Here is a 20,349-nt window from a genome sequence, read left to right as displayed (position 1 = left end):
TCTCCGCTTTCATTGGCACAAATGGAAAAAACTAGTGCAAAAATTGGTCCATTGGCATCTACTGCAACGACGATCAACAGCTTAATATCATACTTTCCATAGACATGAGTACCGTCTATGGAAATTACCGGATGGCAATGCACAAAATCATCAATTTCTAGTTTAAATGCCCAGAACACATATTTGAATATATATATTTCGATATTCCCGGACTCCGCTCATGCCTCCATTCAACAACAGTCTCGGGGTTAAAGTGTTTCAGTGCGGCCATGTACCTGGGTAGAGATGAAAATGACTTATCCCAGTTACCATAAATAATTTCAAATGCATGTTTGCGTCCGATATATGCCTTTCTTTTGGTTATAGTACACCCATATTCCTGGTGGATGGATGTAATACACTCTTTGATCTTGTACCTAATGGACACTTCCAAGTATGGAATCAAGACAAGGGAAATCAAGTCAACATCCAAGTTGAAGTAATTCTCATTGAATGTGTCCATTTCTTAAACATGGGTGCCAATATATTTACCCACTTTCCACAACCTTGTTTCCTTCTTGCTCGGATGCAACATCCAGTTACAACATACAACCTTACCGTCATCTCACGGCATTCTCTTATGCTATACATTTTTACAGCCCTGGTTAGGCGAGCTTTATCGGGAAAATACATGCCCTTTGCCAACACCGTTTGTCTAGACCTTTGCCAGCACCGTTTGTCTAGACCCATCCCACATTGCTGACCCAATTTCGTCAAGATCCCTTGTGAGAGCATCCACATCCGGCTTACTTGGTAAATTATCAAGTTAGGGAATATTCCGCTCATGAAACAACATGTGGGACTCGTACACTCTTGGTCTAACGGGAAGTAGAGGAGTATGCTCCCTTGTCAGCTCTAGTTCAACATTCATTTCCTCCTCATTCACCCTCGTCAGGGAAGGGTGTCTCATCTCCATACTCATCGACATTGTTGTCATAATCACTATTATCTTCCTGACTCTGCACATCTGCCAAATCTCGAGTAAATATGTCATCTACGGGCAACTAAGTGAGGTCAGGACCATCAAGTTGCTCGTTTTCACTACACAAATAACAAAATGATAAGCTACTCAAATTGATAAATACTTTACATATAGCTATATCACTTCACTTACAAGTCGTACTGTGTTGACAATCCATGATGGACATTTTCCTGTTGGTGATGACTCCCAGATGTACCATCGTGATCCTACACGCCAAAACTACGCATATTCCAACTGGGCATGGGGTCATAACTTCTAAAATTCATATCCGGACGGTACCCCCTGTGGAATATGTGAGTGTTAGTACAAATTTAATTCAGGAAAAAAACATCGTAATAGAAAGGGAAATTTAAGTTTACTAGTCGTCTTGTGGATTATGTAAAGTAGGAGAAAAATTATTTCCTCGCTCCTCGTTCACCCGCGGAGATAAGTTAAGATCCGACCAAACTCATTCAACTGGAACCTATTGGGCTAAAATTTCTCCAGAATAACCACCCGATGATTGGGGGTTATCCCTGCTTTGAGCAATTTCATTATTGCGAACGTCTTCAGTCTTGACGTACATTTCCAATAACTTTATCACAATAAATTCCATTTATTCATCCGGAATCCGCAAAAAATCTCTCAGAGTTTCATCATCTTCGATGTTAAACTCAGAATAACAAGTAAATCCCTGCGGAGTCACAGAATACGGATATCTACCGGTTACTTTAAGGTTAATCGAACATTTCCTCATACTCATTTTTTTACGTAACGATACCAATGTATTGTATTCCATTGTAAGCGGCAATTTAACATGACACTGTAGAGGTAAACTATACCTCACAGAGTTATTCTCCATTACAATCTCAACCCCCCAATATAATGAAACCCTTATTTTTCGCACTTCTGACATTATAAAAATGCTTGATAACAAGAAGAAAGGTTTGAACGGGAGTTAGAATATTTTTTGAATGGATTTTCATAAAATCCTAACGCCTTTAGATAAAGCGATGCCTAGCTGGGGGCTGAATTTTTTGATGTATAGCGCTCTTTTAAAGAACGCTATACCCATTTGAATTATTGTTATGTCAGTTAACCGCAGAAGATTTATTGGTGGGCCCACAAACAGGTGTAGCGCGGTACATAACTGCGCTATATATATAAAGCGTGGTTATATAATGCGCCATACATATCTGTTCACATCAGGTCAGCATAGCGCTGTTTAATCATGTGTTATACATATATAACACTATTTTACACCGCGCTATACTTTAACGGCCAAACCACTGTAAAATATAATGCAATGTAAAATCGCTTGACATATAGAAATATAATTTTTTTAAGTATTAAAAACTTATTTTGAGTCAAAATCAACAACATTTAGGTTCCGATCTAGGTGAAGCAGTGGCACGTTGACAAAGTCACAAAAAGCACAAAGGCATTGTTTTCCCAAAAAGTATCGTGTCTCTTCTTGCCTTTCCTCAGCCTGCCTCTGCTGACCCTTGTCCCTCATTTTCTTTACTTTATCCAATAACTGATGTCATATTTCATTCACCTATCCGATTTCTTTGGCAATCATGCCTTACTCAATACTCATTAAGTGTAGTAGCTTTATATTTCATAGGAAAAAGAATTACATTTTAAAGCAGAAAACAATCTAGCCTGCTGCAATAACCCTTCCAAATTTCAAATAACCTTCGTTCAAATTCAAGCTAAGTAAATCAAATCAAGTTTTAAGTTGCTAGTTATGTATGAGAAACGAGGGAGTTAATTATTTATTTAATCAAATTTTAAGTGTGAGGACTCGGCCGATCGTTTTGATAGTTATAGCCCCGATTCCTTATTTGCTGCTTCCCCCGTATTTGTTTCTGCTATTGTGACTTGTTGGGAGGTTTCGTTTTGCTTTTTGGAGTGTTTTGAGACACTTAGTCCCTAAACAGAGGCTTAAGTTTTAGGATTTGGACCGTACTTGAAATTGTTTGAAGACGACTCAAGAATGGAGTTCCGTCGATTTCTTTAGCTCCGTTGAGTGATTTTGAGCTTAGGGGTGTGTACGGATTGTGTTTTGGAGGTCTGTAGCTGATTTAGGCTTTAAATGGCGAAAGTTGAATTTTTGGAGAGTTGGACCGGTAGTGGAATTTTTTATATCGGAGTCGGAATCCGATTCCGGAAGTAGGAGTAGGTCTATAATGTTGAGTATGATTTATGTGCAAAATTTGAGGTCAATCAGACGTAGTTTGATAGGTTTCAGCATCAGTTGTAGAAATTTGAATGTTTCAAGTTCTTTAAGTTTGGATTGGAGGGTGATTCGTGTTTTAGCGTTGTTTGATGTGATTTGATGGCTCGACTAAGTTCGTATGATATTTTAGGACTTGTTGGTATGTTTGGTTAAGGTCCCGAGGGCCTCGGGTGAATTTCGGATGGTTAACAGATCAAGTTGAGTTTTGGGAGAAATGGCTGATGTGTGCTGCATTTGGTGTAATCGCACCTGCGCAAGATTGACCGCAGGTGCGAGCTCCCAGAAGCGGGCGGGCGTATCGCAGATGCGAGGATGATGAGGTTGGCCAGTGGTCACAGGTGCGACATGTAAGCAGCGAAAGCGGAGCCGCATCTGCGGAAGTGTGATCGCAGAAGCGGAATAAGTGAGAAAGCTGAGGTGGCCAATGTTCCGCAGAAGTAGACGATTGCGCGCAGAAGCGCGTTCGCAAATGTGGATTGTTGTGAGCAGGTGTGGTGCCTAGGAGTTTAAGTGTAGTCCACAACTTCGGAGTCTTCGTCGCAAAAGCGGCATCGCAGAAGCTGAATTTGGACTGTAGGTGCGATTTGACTGGGCAGAAAAGGGGCTAAGTGCAAGCGTTTGATTTCATTCTCCATTTTTGGACCTAGAGAGCTCGGATTGAGGCGAAATTCTGAAGGATTTTCAGAGCAAGATTGTGGGTAACGATTGTTAACTCCTTGTTGATACCCAATTTTTCCCTGTATTTTTTATGTACAAAATACCTTTCAAAATAGCATGTATATGCATATATAGGTATATCCCAAGGTCCAATTATTTTTTTCTAATTTTTCAAGGATTTTTAAATCACTTTACTGCCTTATTTTATCAAGAAAAACCCAATAATTATCCCCAAAATTATCATTTTGGTAATTCATTTATTGGAGTCTCATGTTTACACTGAAATATGGTTAAGATATTTTTTTATATATTTTTTACAAATTTATTTGGTATTTTAAGGATAAAATTGCATAATTGCAATATTAGCCATTTTAGGTTTAAATCCATCTGATATTTATAAAATGGGATTTTTATATTTTTAAATTGATAAATATATATTATAAATCATTTTAGTGCTTTTAATTTGTTTTCAGAAATTTGTTTATTATTTTTTATAAATTAAAGGGGGAAAAGGGCGCTATTTAACTTATAGCCACATTTGGCCTTTAAATTTGGCTTAATTAAATCCAATACCCAGCCTAATTCCTAATCAGATTACCCGACCCAAGCCCAATTACCCCTACCCAACCCACAACCATATTAAATCCTGGCCGTTGATCTAAAAGATCAACGGCCCTCATCTGTTCTTACCATCTTAATTCCGAACGACCCCCCAATACCCCTCTCATTTCCTCACTCGTCTCTATCTCTCTATCTCTGGTTATCTCTAGAACCTTCCCCCTTCCCCTCCTCTCCTATGAATTCCCTTCATCTTCTCCAGCCACCTTCTGACTTGAATCCATGGTGGTTTTCACCACCCACCGGCCTCCTATGGCTCCTCACGTTTGGTTACTGAAGTTTCATGACTTGACCATGAAGAGCTGGGTCCAGACCTATATTGATTCAAGCTTCATGGCCATCTCCGGCCTGCTCCGGCAAGCCATGTCTGTTTTGAGCCTGGCCTCGACTCGTCCCGCTTAGATCCAAGCCTTTCTCACCGTTTGGGTTCCTTTGAAAACCCTAGCTTTTGAGGTTTTTCTAATCTCTTTAGATCTGTTCCAGATCTATGATTTCCCTAAGCTTTTAAACGATTTTTTGATTTTTATTTTCAAAAGTTATGCTTTCAAAATTGTTATTTTCCGATCTAGGGTTTTTAGGTATCTATCTGATTTCCTTTTTCTCTTGTGTGTTTCTTATACTATGTTTCTTCTACTGTGTTCTCGTTAAGCTTCTGCTACCATGTTCTTATCAGTTTCCTTTACCATTTTTTTTAGTTTCTTTATAGTGTTCTGATTAGTTTTCTTTTACTATGTTTGTTATTAGTTTCTTCTACTATGTTTTCTTTGAGCTCTTCTACTGTGTTTTGCATGTTACCCTTCTACTATGTTTCTCATGAGTTTCTGTTACTGAAGGAACATGTTAAACGGCTCAGTTCCTTTCTGAAACCTCTGAACCTGTTTCGAATTGATTACTTGTCCTCTCATCTATGCACTCGATTGATGGTAGAAACCCTAGAATTTGGGGTTTCTTCCGAGTTTGGAAACCATTGGCTATGTGATTTGCTTGAAACTGGTTTTATTTCAAGAACCCTAACTCCTGTAGACCTATTTCGAATCTCTGAACTGAGTTTTGAAATTTTTGTCTTTCATATGATTCTGACTTTTGCTAAACTCTTCTAAGGTCTTTTACACAGGACCTTTTGTATGCTATTTGATACTATCTGTCTTCTACACTGCTAACCTATGTGAGTACCATGGTCCTGTAGTCTACTATCTACTTATTTTTTGCAATTGCATGACACTTTCACTTTGTCCTAAATTCAGCCTCGCATGTCTGATACTTGTGTACTCTTTATATGTGCTGAACTTCCCTTCTAAAGGGCTTTCAAATTTTGATTAGTTTCAGACTTTCTTCTGTATAGGCTTGATTGATTTCTTTCCTTGTTTGCTGATTTCCATGTGACTCGATTTAAGTTAAAAGTTTTCCTTAGCTTTTCTGACCTGGTTCATTTATGGACCAATACTTACATAATCTCTGACCCCTTGATTTACTGCATACTAGGGGATCCTTACCTTATTTATTTTAACCGTGTATTTCAAAATCCTTCCCTTAATTAAAACCCTATGTATTTACTCTTAATTGCCTACTTTGCACAAGATGTTTATTTGATTCCTTTCACTAAATAGCTTTTATTGTTTAAGTCTGAATTTCTTGATTAAAGGAAGTCATGTATTGATTGATTTTAATTGATATTCAGTTCCTTAATTATTTTCTTACCTTGTTTCTGCCTGTTCTTCACACGATAAATACCTGCTCTTAATTGACACAAACACACCATCACTCATAGTATTTCTAACCTTACACTTACACTCGAAAGAAAATATTCTTTCTTGTTGCTTGTACTGTGTCCTGTTTACAAGACCTACAGCTTGCTTTTCTTTACTTGCTTCTTTGAAACCTGGTATGTCCTGATTTAAGCTTTTTGCATCACAACAATGTATTTATTTACTGCTTTTGTATCCCTGTCTGCTTTCTGTTTCTGTGTGTTTCAACACTATTGATCTCTTTCTGCCTATTCTAGTATGAATCCCAAACCCCTGCCCCCCCCTATGTGTTTAAGCTATGGTTTGAGGGATGGAAATACTACAAGTTATTATCCATGAATCAAACTCGATCTCTTGGGATCCTAGCCTCTAAATAGTGTGTCCTAACAGGTTTGAGAGTATGCTAGCATCCTCCATTGCTGAGCATGCTTGAAGCCTGTCCTGGCCTAAGCAATAGTCTCTTCATAATTTCCCTACCCCCCGGAACTCCCTATGTGTGTTTATTAGTAACTGTTTCCCTCTCCCTTTCCCCTTTCAGAATTCTGTTTCTACACTTGCACACTCTCTTAGTCTTTAAGTTCTCCCCCCCCTCTTGTGAGCTTGCCCTTTGAGCTCCCTCTGAACTTGGACACTTGAGGGATGGCCCTCCCACACTCCACTTGTCATAATCTGATTATACATTTGGGTGTGAGAATTGCCTGGAGTCCCTTTGAGGCTTTTAGGGAACTTTTACACACTCAAATGGGAGAAAGGTTTTGGATCATGATCCCTTGGAGTTGGTTTACCTCATATTTCAGACATGAAGTTTGAATTAGGCCCTCCTTTGGTTGTACTTTTATTTATATTTTTTGATATTTTTTTTACTTTATTTCGGGCTGTAATAATTTGTAATAAACTCTTGGGGATAGATAGTGAAAATAGGGGGATAACTATGTATGTGAAGGGTAGATATCATGCTTATAGGTATTTCTGAATTCCGCATTTCTCACATAGATATCATGCCTATAGGTATTTCTGAATTCCGCATTTCTCACATAGATGTCATGTCTATAGGAATTTTGAATATGCATATAGAAGTCATGCCTATAGGTGTTTGAAAATCCGCACATGCAAATGCATATAGAAATCATGCCTATAGCTCCTTCTGAATTCTGTATATCCTACAATCATATAGAAATCATGATCATTAGGACTACTATACTCATATAGAAATCATGCCTACAGGATTGTCTAAATTTGCACGTTCAATTGCACCCAGATATCATGTCCATAGGTCTTAAACAAAATTCAGTATTTAGATATTGTGTTCATAGGACTAAAATGAGTCTTCTACATTTTTATATCATGTCTACAAGGTTTAAAATCCACTATGCGTAGAAAACATGTCTATAAGAATTCCTAATCGAATCTAAATTGCTTCATTCACGTCTAGAGCTAAAACCAGTAATAACGAGTATCATTTGTTGCAAAGCTTATAACCTTCGTAAAAACTTGCTCTCTTTAATAATCTGACAACCTTCTTAACTATCACTTGTTTAGGTTATTATTGCTTCCTGAATTCAGTAGATACCATGCCTATAGGATCCTTGTCCAACGTTTAGGCAAGCCTTAGGATAAAGTCATAAACTGAATCTATTCTATTAACTACAACCAGCAGGTAGGCCTGATTCGGGCTTCTTATCTGAATTATGTAATAAATCAGTCTGCCTCAACCTTTAAGTCCCCTCGTGTTAGTATTTAATCAGGCCCTAAACAACATGTGTAAGTTATGCTAATTACGTGCTTCTTTGTTTAAAGGAGGTGTATCTGAGCCCTTTTTGCTTATTATGTGCTTTCCCCCAATTTGCTATACATGTTGTGTGTGTCGCCTTAGAATTTTGCCTTTGAAACTACAAATAAGCCTAATACTCCTCCCCTTTAGGATTAGTAGTCCTAAATGCCTCAGGGACTGATAGGATTTGGACGGGTAAGAGCATGCAATAAGTAAAACGAGACCATTCCGCGCTTTAATACCTTAATGGGGTGGGGGGCAGATATGGATATGATGACCACGCGATAATGTCACGTGTAGCCCCTTATTGAGGAGTGATTACCGGATATTGTGTGGGGTGATCCGTATTATTAATAAATCTAGGACCCCCTTTCCCTTTGTTTCTTTCTTCTAAAGATTTTGAACTATGTCTTTAAGGAAAATCAGCTTTCTTTTAGTTCTTCCCAACTTTGTTTATTTGTCAACCGTTATGTGAAAATCCCCTCTTATTTGAAGTTTTATTTGTTTACATGTTATTTGCACCTAAAGTCACAACAATAGTCTGGCCGGGAACTACACTAGTGGATCCTGAGGGGTTCCTAACACCTTCCTCTTGGGATAATTTCAAGCCCTTACCCGATCTCTGGTTACTCAAATCAAAATCCTCTTGGTGTGGTAATGCACCTTAATCATTAGGTGGCGACTCTTCAATTAAAACTCAAATTCCCAAAAGGGAATGAGTTGCCCTCCCAAATGTCACAAACCCGATTTCGCGAGAAAAAAGGGGGCGCGACACTCCTTCATAGTTATATCCCACTAATCCATGGTTAATTTCATCATTTAATTAGAGATTTGAGTTGGAAATTTGGGGAAAATGGTTGAAATTTCATAGTCTAAAATTTCGAGTTTTGGAAGGCGATTTGAGGTCGGATTCGAGTAATTCTTGTATGGCTAGACTCGTAAGTGAATGGGTGTTCATATTTTGTAATTTTTACCCGATTCCAAGACGTGAGCCCGGGGAGACTTCTTCGGGTGATTCTTCAATTCCTTGCTTTAGCATTGATTTCATTAGCTAGATTAGTTATTGTAGTTATATTTGTGATATGTAATTGATTTTTGCTAGATTTGGGCCACTCGGAGTCGGATATTCGTGGAAAGAGCATTGTTACAGATTGATTTGAGCTTGGTTCGAGGTAAGTGGCTTGTCTAACCTTGTATGGGGGAACTTCCATTAGGATTTGGTACTATTTTTGATATGTGAGTGTCGTATACGTGAATTGACGAGTACGCACATGGGCTATTTGTTCTAAAACTCAGTTTTCATTAAGTAATAACATGTTTCACTTTAATTGAGTTACACTAGCATATGCAATTATTCTATTTAGTTTAGAACAACATGTCTACGTGTCTTAATTGCTTATCTGAACTTTGTGAAACATACTTAGTGAACTCCCCGCTTCTTCCTTGACTTGTACTTATTCTAAATTGTAGGATTTCGTGTAGTAGCTATTATTTCGGTAATTTGAGTTGTGTATTTACTTTTGGGACTACGAAATGGTATTTCGGGAGATCCCCCTGCATATTTACTTTGGGACTACGGAACGGTATTCCTGGAGAACACCTTGCACATTTACGTTTGGAACTACAAGACGGTATCTCGGGAGATCCTCTGTTGTTATCTTTGTGTACTGTACCGTTATATTTCTGTGTTTCTTTTCGGTTAAAATTTAGTCTTTATTTTATTGTGAGATTCTGTTTCGCCTTATTATTTATGTATATACTAGTAGGGCCCTGGCCTGATCTCGTCACTACTCGATCAAGGTTAGGCTTGGTACTTACTGGGTACCGTTATGGTGTACTCATGCCCGTGCAGATTCAGGTACTACTTAGCACTCACATTATCAGTGAGACGAGACAGCTTTGGAGACTTTAAGGTATATATGTCGCGTCCGCAGACCTCAGAGTCCCTTTTTACTCTTCCCCATGTCATACACTTCCTGTATCCCCTTTTTGTTAGACTCTGGAGTATAGAGATGCTATTTTCATTTTGTAGTTTGTGACTCATGGTGTTCCATCTCTTGGGATATTTGTGTACATTCAGAGAGTGATTATTGTATATGCCGAGCGGCACCATAATCGATTATTTAAAAAAATATTTGTTATTGTTATTTGTTAATTTTTAAGTTTTCCATTTCATTTCCGCAAATGTTAGGCTTACCTAGTCGTAGAGACTAGGTGCCGTCACGACGTTACATGGAGGAAAAATTCGGTCGTGACATTAAGTTGCTAATTATTTTTTACTTACTAATAACAAAACCTAGACCTGAGTTATTTCATCATAAAAGGCAGTGGCGGCCCTTCCCTAAAGCGAGTAAAGCAATTGCTTTAGGTCACACATTTGGGAGGGGGGCATTTTTTGTTACACCTAATAGGCTATATATAAGTTAATAAGAATGTGAAGTGAAAACGATTGATTTCCTTCTTTAACAAATATAAAGAATAAAGATTTGCAACTGCTATGATTTTTGCAAAAAAATTGCATTTGAAATGAATATCGAACCCGAATTTGTAAGAAACATGTGATACATAGGAAGAAACAATTTGATGAGAATGTTGATAATGAAATCTCAAAATCTCTCGAAGAATCTTTTAGAGTTGATTACTTTTTATACATAGTAGACAAGACTATTTTTTTGCTTCAAAATAGATTTGAACAATTCGAAGCATATGGAAATATTTTTGGTTTCTATTCAACGCTAAAAAATTGAGATCACTAGATGATAGAAATTTGAAAAAAATATTGTCTTAATCTTGAATGTTCCTTAAAACATAACAATCAATCTGATATTGATGGTTTAAATTTATTTTCTGAATTAAAAGTATTAAAAAAGTACAATTAGAAGATAAGTAATCGTTTAATTGATATACTCGATCAAACAAAATGATTTGATTCTTTTCTAAATGTCTATATTGCTTATATAATGTTAATAAATCATGTTACCGGTGCTTTAGCGTAAAAAAGTTTTTCAAAATTAAAATTGATGGGATTTTACCTAAGATAAAAAATGTCTCAATAGAGGTTAAATAAATTAGATATATTGCCAATCGAGAAAGACTTGTTAAGAGAAATTAATTATAAAAAAATTATTAATAACTTTGCATCTAAAAAAATTAAAAAGAGCTGGATTTCAAACAAAAAATAACAGAATATATTTGAAAAAAAAAAATTAAGGACCCTCATAAAGTTTGACTTTAGGCCACAAAATTCGTCGGGTCGCCCCTAATAAAAGAACGCAGGAGCGGGCTATATGGTTTGACAACCCTAGCATGAAGGGTTCAATTAAATCCTCTTAGTCAAAAAGTTACTATATAGTTGCCTCAAAGCTCCTCATAACGGGTCAATAAGCATGGAGCTAGTTTCGTTATATCAGAAGCTAAAAGTATACGTAGCTGTTTTCGCCTTAAAGTTCCTCATTTAACTACTTAAAATCAATGCCCGATAATTATGCAGTCGCCAAAAGAGAGAATTAAGTGATTCTAGATATTTGAAAGCTCCGATAGTTAGATCTACATCATCCCTCTCCATATTTTTGCTGTCTCACGCTTGAAAGACATCCAGAAACAAAGTGGCATTAACATGTGAGATGATCTAATAGTACTGATAGTTTTCGTACTAATGGTGTAATGAACGGAAAGTAATTTGTCCGTTAAGTGGGAACATTACCCCATCCATGTCGGCTTTTGTCGAGTGGATGGGGCAAAGGAATGGATTTATCTTATACCGAAAGTGCAATGAACTTGTACTCGGCAAAATTTAAATCTATGCTATCAAATTTATTTTTTCAGGCTACTAATTATACTCCATTTATTTGAGCGCAATTACATATAGTTATATTTGTTAATTTGAGTGCCTTTCTAAATTAATAAAGATCTTGGTTCTTTATCTTAGTCTTTAAATGTAATCGAAATAAACAATATAACAAACACAACAAATTTTTATGTGGAAAATTATCCGACTCAAAGGTTCAGAAACCACAACCTACCACGTAAGATTTTAATTTCAACTTCACTAAAACAAATGTGCCAAAAGTATCGATTACAAGACCTGTCAATCAATGCCCAACAGTTCTCCTACTTCAATTATTTGACTTACAAGCTATTCTGACTTGCAAACTCAAACAATTACTTCAACTCACTAATTATGTATGACACTTTGATTACAACTCGATTTCCTAAAATACATTTACTAACTGACTCAAGAAGAACACTAAGACTACTAATCGACTTGTGTTGAAAATGTAGTTCCACGATTAATGTGCAAAAGGATAGTCTTCTCAATCATATGGAAAGTATTTAACTTCCATGTACTCTAAGATATTTGGGAGTCCTACACCTAGTCAACTTCTTGTTTGACAATAATCCTAAAGTTCCAAGGACTCCACAGATCTTGTGATTCTTGTCTATCACTTATGCAAGCATATCTTCTTGGAAAACCACCCTTATCACGTTAATAGCCTTTTTCCAACAAACTCGGGCTCGAGAAACTTTGTGAAAAAGTTAATGTCGTGTAAGAACCTTTAACAACAACCTTGAAGACCTGGTTCTTGGAGCATTTCATCAGCTACCTTGAGGACCTGACTCTTAAGGCATTTCCTCTAGACAAACTTTGTTAATCATCAAAACCCCAATACTCAACAAATTCCTCCTTTTTGATGATGACAAACTTTGTGCGCATAAACCATGTAATCATCTCATCACAGTAGCAGTAGCATACAAACACACTTTCAGAGCAAGTACATCAGGTATACAACAAACACATCAAACACCCCAACTCTATCTTCCCCCTTTTGACAGCATCGAAAAAAATAAAAAGATGTTAGACAATTCAAGCACAGTTAATGCAAGATTCATGGTCATTGAGGCAACAACACAAGCTCAAGAAATAACAAGAAAAGAAAACTATGAGGATGATAAAACTATGTGAGAAGCTTAAAAATATCATAAGAGAGTTCATTAAGTAGTGCCAAATTAAGTCCAGAGCCTTGAACAGAAATACTAGAACAAAATAAACTGAAACATCCTGCAACCTACTGAGAACTAGAATAACAAGAAAAAAATTGCACCACTGGGTTAATAAAACAAATTGGAGACAGGGGGAAGATGACTAGGATCAGGGGTGAGAAGAGGAGGGAGTCAAGGCTTATATAAGGGTGACAATCTGTTGGGTATGAGCCTCTCCGTATTTCTTGAGCTCCTCCCTAAGTTGTCTGATTTTTTTTTCCAGCTCATCATTGTCTTTTCTAAGCTTAGCGTTCTCCTCAAGAGCCAGCTCCAACTTTTTAGAGAGCTTAGTTGGCCTCCTACTACCAGGTAAGATAGCAGAACCTGTTGGCCCTCTAGCCTTGATCTCCTCACAGCCATACTTCTTGAGTGTAACCGCATCCATAACATCATTGTGATTCCCAACTTCAGCTCAGGAAACACAATGTTGAGCTTGTCAAGCAGCTCAGTTAGAACGAATCCATAAGGCATAACATGCATATGCTCGGAGGTGTCTGCAACCCTTTCCATGTGTTGAATCATCAGGCTAGGAAGGTTTATGGCTCTATCTATATCCAGCAGTTCCATCATAGTCAGGTTAAGAAGGGCGGACTCATGCCTCATTCAGATCTCTGCAGAATGCAGGAGTTGACAAAGTGAAACAGTAATTTGTGAAAAGGAGTCATGTGAGTCTTGTACACCTTCTGGGGAGCATCTAGTTTAAATTTTTGAGAGAATTTTCTAGTAACTACATGTCATGTGTCCACATCATTGTCTATAACCGGCCACTTCTTCTTCTTCTTCTTCCTCTTCTTCTTCTTCTTCTTATAGTTGTCAATTGCTAGGAAAGGAATTCAGTAGCAGCCCAAGCTCTTTAACATCAAACTCCATATCAAATTCTCCTACAGAACTCTTGACCACATTGCCATCAAATTAGAAGTTTGCATAAAAGTCAACTACAATAGGCATACACACAGGAGGAAATGGCTTAACAAATATATGTCTCTATCCCTGCAGATCAAAAATCTCAACCAACTAGGCCATACCCTTCTCATCTATATTTGCAAATATCTTCCCATTTAATACTTTTCTATTCTTTAATTCAATCAGCCTGTCAATCACATCAGGTATAACCCTTTTCTTCTTTCCTTTGCTGGCCTTCATAGAGGTGGCAATTGACCTGATGAGTTTAACAACAGTCTTTTTTACTACTAGTTTCTTGGCACGCAGAGAAGGATCAGACTCATCCTCTTCATCCAGCTCAACTACACATCTAAAAATAGGAGTTTTCTTTCTTGTTTTCTTTGCACCTCTGGATTCCTTGTTCATTTGTTCATCAACATCCTATCTTTTGCTCCTAGTTAGAGGAGTCCTAGCAGGAGGAGCCACTTCTTTCCTTGCCGGCAGAATTGGTTTTGTAGATCTCACAGGGGCCTTTTTGCCCCCTTCCCTACCTTAGACAAGGGCAAATCATCCTCATCTCTGCTGACCTCCTCATATCCAACAAAATGAGTTAACGAAGGCCTAGGTTCTTCATTATTTATCTCTCCACGAACTTCTTCTAAAGGGGCTATGACTATGTTCCCAATAGCCATAGAGCCTCCAAATTCCCCATAGTATTTTCTTCTCACACTCAGGTTCAGTCCCCTCACTTTCACTTTCTTTTTCATCTTCATCACCCTCACTCTCAAGTCTCCCTCTCCCTTACCTTTTTTTTCTTATTCCCTAGAGTCTCCCACTTGTTCACCTATTTGGTCATCTCCTTCACTCTCTTTTTCCTCACTTGATTCCCCGCCATTCTCACTCTCTTCTCATCAGTACAATGAGCCATTTCCTTAACCTGACGCTCTCCATGACAGGCTACCCTCTTTATCAACTTCTTCATCTCCCTCATCCTTATCCAACTGTAAGAAATACCATCAGAAGCCTCTTTATTTACTCGTTCTTTCTCACTTTCCCCCTCAACCACATGTATATTAGTCATGGAGTCCACAATTTTCTCTTGAGTTACAACTTTAGTTTCTGCAATAGTATTCTCTACATGTGGTTTGTCACTCATGGGTAGAACAATTTCTAAAAGGGCAACCTTAATAGCAGAAACTAGAACATCAAGCTTTGATGGAAGTGATTTTACGTGATCAGTCGTGACAACTATAGATTCTTCCTTAGCCACAACTTCCTTGACTATTGTTTCCCCTTTAGCAGCAGCATGAATCACCACCTTGTCACTCTAACTAATTTCCTTGAAGTAGCCTTGATCTTAGTAGGTTTGGAGGTAATTTTGGGAACAGATACAAGTTCATGGGCAGTTGGTTTTGGAGATGAAGGTCTAGTAGAGGTGGAAGTTATAGGTGCAACAATAGCATGAGACGATGGTGTAGGTACAATAGAGGGTATGGGTAGAGATGCAAAAGGTGCGGGTGTAGGTTCACTGGTTGATTTTTCACTTTTCTTAGGCTTGGGCTTCATGATTTTGGGTTTTGTTTCAGTCTTAGATGAAGATTTTGCCTTAGAAGGAGTTTGGCTTGACTTAGTTATGGTGATGAGAGAACGAGGGGATTTTCTTTGGTTCTTGCTTAGGGTTTGAGAGGAATACTGAGGTCTACGAGATGTATCACAAGAGCGCTTTTAAAGAGGGTAGTCCCGATTTGACTAGAAGAAAGAGGATAACTAAATTTGAGTTCTAACGGGACTCTAATAATGGTTACTTTTGACTGCTAGACTTTTAAAAGTAAATAGGCATTGATTCCCCCTTGATCCTCGACTTTGATAACAAATAGGAGTGATACTAACAGGATTAGAGAGTCTGAATATAATTCCCAATGATTTAACGGAAGATGGCACATACCTAAGTCATTGAACCAACTCCTTAGCAACTCTTTCGTTATTTCTGTAGTAAATCATTGACACAACAAATTAGTATCTTAAGGCATAGTTATCATCTAGACTTTTCTAGGCGAGTGTGTGTGCTTAAGGCATAGTTACCATCTACACCTAATTATAATTTTTTTCTAGCCAATTATTGGGTTCAACTAGTTGGGAGTATTGATTAATCCTAGTTCCAGTATATTTCTTTCAAAGTGGTCCCTACTCTATGCCTTAGTAAAAATATCAGCAATTTGACCTTCAGTTTTGCAGAAATTGATTGAGATATTTCCTTTTTCAACATTGTCTCTGAGAAAGTGATATCTGATATCAATGTGCTTGGTTCTCTTGTGTTGACAAGGATTTTTAGCAATATTTATGGCATTGGTACTATTACAGAAAAAAGGAACATAATAAACAAAAATACCATAGTCCTTTGACTGTTGTCTTATCCATAGCAGTTGAGCAGAAAAAGATGCAGCTTCCACATATTCTGCTTCAGCTGTAGATAAAGCCACTGAGTTTTGCTTCTTTGTTCCCCAAGAAACCAGGCAAGAACAAAGAAAGTGTGTTGTTCCTGAAGTATTTTTCCTGTCAACATGGAACCCTGCATAGTCTATATCAGCATAACCAACTAGATCAAAGTTATATCCTCTAGGATACCACAGACATAGATAAGGAGTCCTGCTTGTTGGAATTTGTCTGAAATCTTGCACACAGTCCCACACTGATTATAATATATGACCTGCTTGTTGTAAGATACAACAATGATCCAATCATTCCTCTATACAACTTTTGTTCCATACTTTTCCCTTCTTCATCAAGATCCACCTTGGTTGCAGTGTTAGTGAGAGTATCAATTGACTTAGAAGAGTCCATGTTGAATTTTTTCAATAGTTCTTTGATGTATTTTTGTTGATGGATCATGGTTCTAGTAGATTTTTGCTTTATTTGCAACCCTAAAAAGAAGTTCAATTCATTCATCATGCTCATTTCAATCTCATTCCCCATCATTTCAGCAAATTTCTTGCACATTGATTTATTAGTAGCCTCAAAGATAATACCATCTACATATACTTGCATAATGAGAAGATTTCTTCATTCGTTCCTCAGAAACAGTGTGTTGTCCACCTTTCCTCTTACAAAGTTTATCGGTTAAGAGAAATTTTGAGAGCCTCTCATACCAAGATCTTGGAGCCTCTTTCAATCCATACAGTGGCTTGTCTAGCTTAAACACATAGTCATGGAACTCTTCACTTTCAAAAATAGGATGTAGTTTAACAAACACTTCCTCCTTTAGGTAACCATTCAAAAATGCACTCTTCACACCCATCTGACGCAGTGTGAACTCCATGTGCGAAGCAAAAACAATTAGAATTCTTATAGCTTCTATTCTAGCTATAGGAGTAAAAGTTTTATCATATTCAATGTTTTCTTCTTGATTGTACTTTTGAACCACCAGTATGGCCTAATTCCTTGTGATATTTTCTTGCTCATCCAGCTTGTTTTTGAACACCGATCTGGTACGTATGATAGTTCTATTCTTAGGTCTTTGCACCAGGTTCCATAACTTACTTTTCTCAAACTGGTTTAGCTCCTCTTGCATGGATATAATCCAATATGGACCATTTAGGGCTTACTTTATGTTTTTAGGCTCAACCTATGAGATGAATGATGTAAGTGCACATAGGTTTCTCAAAGATGACCTGGTTTTCACTCCAGCATTAGAATCAGAGATGATGTTCTCAAAGGGGTGTGAGCTTTGAAGTTTCCATGGTCTAACTTGCATACCCAGAGATTGTTTAGCTAGGGAGTGACCTAAAGGACCAGTGTTAGTAGTTACAGCTTCATCTATCTAGCTAGCAATCAGTGTAGTTCACTCTTCTTCTTGTTCTTCCTAATCACTTTCAACTTCCTTATAATCCCCTGATCCACCTTCAGATTGTTGTTCCGGTTCTTTAGAAGTTCCTTCATCAATAAGACCTATGTCATAGTCTTCATCCTGCAAACCTTTCTCAGCCATGTGGTGCGTAGCCTAAGAAAACTCCCCCATTACCTCTGTCATCAAACTTACCTAGAGCTTTTTTGCCATTGTTGTGCATAAAATATTTGCATCCAAAAACTCTTAGGTGAGTGATGTTGGGATTTCTTCCTCAAAGTAACTCATAGGGAGTCTTCTGAAGAATGAGTCTGATCATGCATCTATTTAGCAAGTAACATGCAGTATTGATTGCCTTATCCTAAGATCTCTTAGTCCACTGAAAATTAGCATTGTCATGCCATGTATTCTAGAGATCTATTCTTTCTTTTCACAACACCATTTTGTTGCAGTGTTCTGGGTGCAGAGAAGTCATGATCAATGCCATAAGTGCTACAAAACTCAAGGAATTTAGAGTTTTCAAAGTCAGTCTCATGATCTGTTCTTATACTAGAAACAACACAAAACAGTTTCTGTTGAATCATCCTGACAAACACACAGAAAAATTTAAAAGTTTCATACTTAGATCCTAGAGATAAGGTCCTTGTGTACCTCGAGAAGTCATCAACAATGACAGATACATACTTCTAGCCTCTCTTGCTCTTCACTCTCATTGGTCCACATAGTTCCATGTGAAGGAGTTCTGTGGGTTTAGAAGTACTATCAACCTTTTTAGATTTAAAATATGACTTTACATGTTTCCCTCTGACACAAGCATCACACACTTTGTTTGATGTGAACTCAACTTTTGGTAGTCTAAGGACTAGGTCATTTGCTGCGAACTTGCTGAGTTGAGATACACTGACATGTCCCAATCTTTTATGCTATAATAATGGATTATTTTTCACTACACTTAAACATGTACGCTCACTCTAAGGAAGAGACATAATAGATATATTGTAGACATTGTTAAGTCTATTACCTTCCAAAATAATTTCATCAATATGTAGCTTAGTGACAATGCATATTTTGAAATTAAACTTTACCTCATTGCCTTTATCACATATTTGAGAAATGTTGATAAGATTATGTTTAAGACACACTACATAGTACATATCATCTATAGCATGAGAGAGTGATTTATCAGCCTTATCAATACCTGTTATTTGTCCCTTTTCCCATTTTCAAATGACACACATCCTCCTTTGAAGGTTGTTAGTGAGAGAAAGTTTTTCTTTTCACTAGTTATATGTCTGGAGCATCCACTGTCTAGATACCAGTCTTGATTGTTTTCTCTCACTTTAGCCTGCACTATAAATCACAAGTTAGTCTTGAGAACCTAGACATGTTTGGTTCCATTTTATTTGAAAATGGATGAATCAAATCTCTTCTTGCCCGGAAGGGAAGAGTATTGATATTTCTTTTCTTATTAACCTTAATCCACTTAGTTTGGACAAATGACTTGACTACGGGTTCTTCTTCATTCTTCACATTCTTAAAAAGACCAATTGTATTCTTAAATTGAGCATGAATTAAAGCATGGAAATTATCTCTTAAGTGTCTGGCTTTCCCACATTGAGTGCACATCGTGTTATCAGAAATTCCTACATACTTTGGATCAAACCTGAGTACAGGTTTTCTATAGTCAATTCCTGATGATTTAGTGCTTTAATTTCATTTAGCGAGTTTAGTGCATCTGAGGATCTATGCCACTTGCTTAGCCTAGATAGTTCATACATTGCCTTTTCAAGATTTTCTTACAATACTTTATTCATATAGTCAACATCACAAAGACTATCTTTAAGCTCTTTTAATTACTTTTCAGGCTTATCTTATAGATCACTCATTATTCCCTTATCATGTGCATCAAGTAACTGCTCATTTTTAGAAGCGAGCTCAAGAACCTGGTTCTTGATATCTTTGACATGTCCTTTAAGATTAGCTTTGTCAGATTCAAGTTTTTTGAGGTCAAGTTTAACACATAAAAGATTGCTTATTAACTGATCATTTCCAGCACTCAACCTATCTATCTCACTCATTATGGTCACTATTATGGCCATTAGCTATTTTTTGGACATAGTATGGATATTTTCTTTCAAGTTAGAAATACTTACCTAGTTTGTTTAATCTTCAATCTCTGAGTCGCTCATGGCCATCATCCCTATCACTTCTTCTTTTGTTTGGCTTTCTTTAATTTCCACTAAAGCAACTTCAATATTTTCATCTTCAAAATCAGCCTCCAATGTCATCCATATATCATAAGCAGAGATGCAAGAGGATACCTTGTAGAGAACACTCATTGGTAAACTTTTGTAGTGCAGATCATTTGCCTTAGCATTTTTCTGGATCACCAGATGATCTTCAGCATCATAATCCTCCTCTCTCTTGTTAAATTTGTTTCCTTCACTATCCAATTTGGTGGGGATAATTGATCCATGATTGAAAATAATCCATAAGTCAAAGTCAGTGGCCTGAGGAACATTTTCATACACATCTTCCATTCATCATAGTGGT

This window comes from Nicotiana sylvestris, chromosome 2, assembly GCF_000393655.2.
Source record: "Nicotiana sylvestris chromosome 2, ASM39365v2, whole genome shotgun sequence".
Lineage (NCBI taxonomy): Eukaryota > Viridiplantae > Streptophyta > Magnoliopsida > Solanales > Solanaceae > Nicotiana > Nicotiana sylvestris.
Note: the sequence above shows the minus strand (reverse complement) of the source record.